The following is a 4876-nucleotide window of genomic DNA, read 5'->3' on the forward strand; positions in this document are numbered from 1 at the left end:
AAAAAAAAAAAAAAGAATTTTTTAAATTAGCCTAGGGCTCTTCTGCCTATGGAGTAGCCATTCTTTATTCCTTTCCTTTCTTAATAAACTTACTTTAAAAAAAAACAAAAACAAAATTAGCCAGGAATGGTGGTACATGCCTGTGGTCCCAGCTCCTTGGGAGGCTGAGTTGGGAGGATCGTTTGGGCCCTGGAGGTCAAGACTGCAGTGAGGCCATGATAGCACCACTGTGCTCCAGCCTGGGTGACAAAGCGAGACCTTGTTTAAAAAAAAACCAGCTTTCTCTGGAATTTATCATAAGGTAAGTCATAACATTCCACCACCTTTTATTTTCTTCCAGATGACTATCTAGTTGATACAAACCATTTATTATAATAAACACTTATGCCGGGCGTGGTGGCTCAAGCCTGTAATCCCAGCACTTTGGGAGGCCGACGCGGGTGGATCACGAGGTCAAGAGATCGAGACCATCCTGGTCAACATCGTGAAACCCCGTCTCTATTAAAAATACAAAAAATTAGCTGGGCATGGTGGTGCGTGCCTGTAATCCCAGCTACTCAGGAAGCTGAGGCAGGAGAATTGCCTGAACCCAGGAGGCGGAGGTTGCGGTGAGCCGAGATCGCGCCATTGCACTCCAGCCTGGGTAACATGGGTGAAACTCCGTCTCAAAAAAAAAATAAAATAAAATAAAAAATAAACACTTATTTGGTTTTCTTTTAGTAATTAGAAATGCCATCTTTACTTTAGGCTAAATTCCTGTTCTGTTTGTGTCTATTTCTAATCTTTCTGTTTTGTTCCTTTAATCTGTCTAGACACATGCCAGCACCACACTCTTTTGGTTATTATGGGTTTGTAATATATTTTAGAACCACGTATTTTTTTTTAGTAAAAAAAAATTTTTTTTTTTTTTTGTGATAAAGTCTCACTCTTGCCAGGCTGGAATGCAGTGGTGCAATCTCAGCTCACCGCAACCTCCATCTCCCAGGTTCAAGTGATTCTCCTGCCTCAGCCTCCCAAGTAGCTGGTACTACAGGCACATGCCACCACGCCCAGCTAATTTTTGTATTTTTTTTTCAGTAGAGATGGGGTTTAACTATATTGGCCAGGATGGTCTCGATCTCTTGACCTCATGATCCACCCGCCTCAGCTTCCCAAACTGCTGGGACTACAGGCATGAGCCCTGGTGCCCGACCAGCAAAAATTTTTTATAGAGATGGGGATCTCGACTGGTCTCGAACTCCTGACCTCAAGCAATCCTCCACCTTTGTCCTCCCAAAGTGTTAGGATTACAGGCATGAGTGACCGTGCCCAGCTGATCATGTAGATTTTAATTCTACTCTTTGTGGCTTCCTTGAAATTTGGCCTTTTCTTGCTTGTCTTCCTTTTACTCTTATCCGGCTGCCTTTTCCTCCCAGTCTGGGCTTTCCTTATGATTTTGGCCTTATTTTCATAAAGGCTGGATCTTATTTTTTTTAATTTGTGGATGCTAAACAGTTCCCTGAAATTTTCTCTTTGATAGATAGATCAGTCACTGCTATCCCTTCTTTTGATTCTTCTAGTTATTTACTTCCTTTTCCTTAGGTGTTTTTTATTTTGTTTAACTTCCTGTTCTTTTCCTTATTACTGAACAGATTAAGATCTGTCCAGACTCAAATTTTGGTAACAGGCAGATTGCTTGGGACCACTCCTGCATGGTGGCTGGCTCCCTCGTAGATCTGTTTGTGGAAGGCTGATGCACAGTTCTTAGGTCTAGCGTTTCTCTCTTCTACCATAGTGGCATCTTCTGACCATCTCTTCCTCCTTCATTGCTAATAATGGAATACATGAAAAAACACACAAAACTAAGATTCTCCACATATATAGTTTTCCAGGGTTTCTCCTCTCCCACCCAAATTGCTTTACTAGTGCAGACTGCACCTTCCAGAATATATTCTGCCACCGCTATTCACCATCTTTTTTTTAGAGCTGGAGTCTTGCTCTGTTGCCCAGGCTGGAGTACAGAGGCATGATCTTGGCTTACTGCAACCTATGCCTCCCGGGTTCAAGCGATTCTCCTGCCTCAGCCTCCTGAGTAGCTGGGATTACAGGCATGTGCCACCATGCCCAGCTAATTTTTGTATTTTTTTTTTTAATCCAAATGTGTTTATTGAGATGGTTTCCCACTCATCTTGATTCAGAATGCTTTTAGTGCTGCTTCCTCCTGAAAGAACATCCTTCTGTAAGCCTTGCTTTTCCTCCTGTAGGCTGGCAGAGGACAGTGGAGCAGCCAACACACAAAACTACCTGATTTTATAGCATCCTGGGCATTTCATATCCACGAAGTAGGAATTGGGGCTCTGCACCAGGCATTTCTTCTTGTGTTTCCTCTTCTCCTCTTCTGGAGAGGGATGAAGGAGATCCTTTGTGAGAGGCATGTTCTCATGGGTAGGTCGTCACCGCCGGAAAGCTTTTTTTGTTTTTTGAGATGGAGTTTTGCTCATGTTGCCTAAGCTGGAGTGCAGTGGCATGATCTCAGCTCACTGCAAACCTCCACCTTCTGGTCTCAAGCAATTCTCCTGCCTCGGCCTCGTAAGCAGCTGGGATTACAGGTGTGTACCATCACACCCGGCTATAATTTTTGTATTTTTAGTAGAGATGGGGTTTCACCATGTTGGTCAGGCTGGTCTCAATCTCCTGACCTCATGACTCACCCGCCTCAGCCTCCCAAAGTGTTGGGATTACAGGCAAGAGCCACCATGCCCAACGCTGCTTATTCACCTTTAACCATGCACCTACCCTCCCCCAAGTCCCCTTTGCAGTCATCAAGATTTCAGGTACTTGAGTGGGGAGGGGTGTGTGTGAGACATTCTAAAGGAAAGGAAGTGGCACTGCTCATTTGCTGCTCTGTACAAGCCAGGGCACAAACTGAGAGAGACCAAGTATTTTCCTGCCTTTTTCCATGTAGCCTCCCTTTAGTAAGGAAAGCTGGGATATGCTACGGCCAAAGTCTGGGTAGATTTCTTTCCATCCCTCTCCACCTGTTTTGTATTTCTTCCTAAAAGTTGCCAGTGGTCTCAGTGTTCATCAGTTGTGAGTTTCCATTTTTTTCTATGCCTTCATTGATATTTAAATGAAAATTTGGCAGCAGCTCTGCGGACAGTTCTCAGCCAGATATCATTTGAAATGGAAGCTAGAATATGTGTGACAAAAGTGAGCTAGATAATACTTAACATTTATATTCTTTTTTTTTTTTTGAGATGGAGTTTCACTCTTGTTGCCCAGGCTGGAGTGCAATGGCACAATCTCAGCTTATTGCAGCAGCCTCTGCCTCCCAGTTTCAAGTGAGTCTCCTGCCTCAGTCTCCCAAGTAGCTGGGATTACAGGCATGTGCCACCACACCCAGCTAATTTTGTATTTTTAGTAGAAATGGTGTTTCTCCATGTTGGTCAGACTGGTCTCAAACTCCTGACCTCAGGTGATCCACCCACCTCAGCCTCCCAAAGTGCTGGGATTATAGGTGTGAGCCACCACACTAGCCTAACTATATTCTGTGACTAAAAGAAAAAAAAAGCAGACCAAAATACCTGGCCAATAAGGTTGTTAGTCTGGGATGAATGGAAGCTTTGTTTCTCATCATATAAGTGATGTCTTAGTCTTTGTGAGAAAGAAAGGACCAAAAGAAGTGGAGGAAAGGAGTTTAAAAGGGGTGACTGTTTAGGCTAAAGTGGAAAGAGTAAGACAGTGAAAAGTAAAATACAGGCCCAGCGCAGTGGCTCACGCCTATAGTCCCAGCACTATGGGAGGCCGAGGTGGGAGGATCACCAGAGATCAGGAGTTTGAGACCAGCCTGGCCAACATGGTGAAATCCCATCTCTACTAAAAATACAAAAATTAGCTGGATGTGGTGGTATGTGCCTGTAAGTCCCAGCTACTTGGGAGGCTGAGGCTGGAGAATTACCTGAACCTAGGAGGCGGAGGTTGCAATGAACCGAGATTGCAACACTGCATATTAGCCCGGGCAACACAGTAGACTCTATCTCAAAAAAACAAAAATTTAAATTTAAAAAGTAAAATATTAGCTTATGAAGTCTGAGGTTAAGTAGTGCTGAGAGAAAAATGTATATACATTATTAATCAGGATCTTTCTCCTCTATCCTTCTTGGTTTTTTTGGGGGTTTTTTTGAGGCAGAGTCTTGCTCTGTTGCCCAAGCTGGAGTACAGTGGTACGATCTCAGCTCACTGAAGCCTCTGCCTCCCAGGTTCAAGCGCTTCTCCTGCCTCAGCCTCCCGAGTAACTGGGATTACAGGAGCATGCCACCAAGCCTGGCTAATTTTTGTATTTTTGGTAGAGACAGGGTTTTGTCATGTTGGTCAGCCTGGTCTTGAACTCCTGACCTCAAGTGATCCGCCTGCCTCAGCCTCCTAAAGTGCTGGAATTACAGGCATGAGCCACTGTCCCTGGCCCATCCTTTTTTTTTTTGAGACAGACTCTCACTTTGTCACCAGGCTGGAGTGTAGTGGCACAATCTGGGCTCACTGCAACCTCTGCCTCCTGGGTTCAAGTGATTCTCCTGCGTCAGCCTCCCTGGTAGCTGGGACTACAGGCACATGCCACCACACCCAGCTAATTTTTGTATTCTTAGTAGAGATAGGATTTTACTTTGTTGGCAAGTATGGTCTCAATCTCCTGACCTCGTGATCTGCCCACCTAGGCCTCCCAAAATGCTGAGATTACAGGTGTAAGCCACTGCACCCGGCTCTTATTTTCTCATATTACTTTTTGTTTTTTTTGTAACAGGGTCTCACTATGTTGCCCAGGCTGGCATTGAACTACTGGGCTCAAGCAATCTTTCCGCCTCAGTCTCCCAAGTAGCTGGGACTACAGGCACATTTCACC

The 4876-nt window shown here is 44.6% G+C and overlaps 1 protein-coding gene and 1 pseudogene across 4 annotated transcripts in view; one reads left to right on the forward strand and one right to left on the reverse strand.

The window, feature by feature from the left end:
- CUNH2orf42 (chromosome unknown C2orf42 homolog) overlaps window positions 1–4876 on the forward strand; it is a 43317-nt gene that overhangs the window by 36808 nt on the left and 1633 nt on the right. The window lies entirely within an intron of this gene.
- LOC108299649 lies at window positions 2123–2450 on the reverse strand (annotated as a pseudogene). Its single transcript, XR_005198999.1, has one exon. The product of XR_005198999.1 is annotated as a 40S ribosomal protein S27-like (transcript).

Source organism: Cebus imitator, unplaced genomic scaffold (assembly GCF_001604975.1).
Source record: "Cebus imitator isolate Cc_AM_T3 unplaced genomic scaffold, Cebus_imitator-1.0 Scaffold23, whole genome shotgun sequence".
Taxonomy (NCBI): domain Eukaryota; kingdom Metazoa; phylum Chordata; class Mammalia; order Primates; family Cebidae; genus Cebus; species Cebus imitator.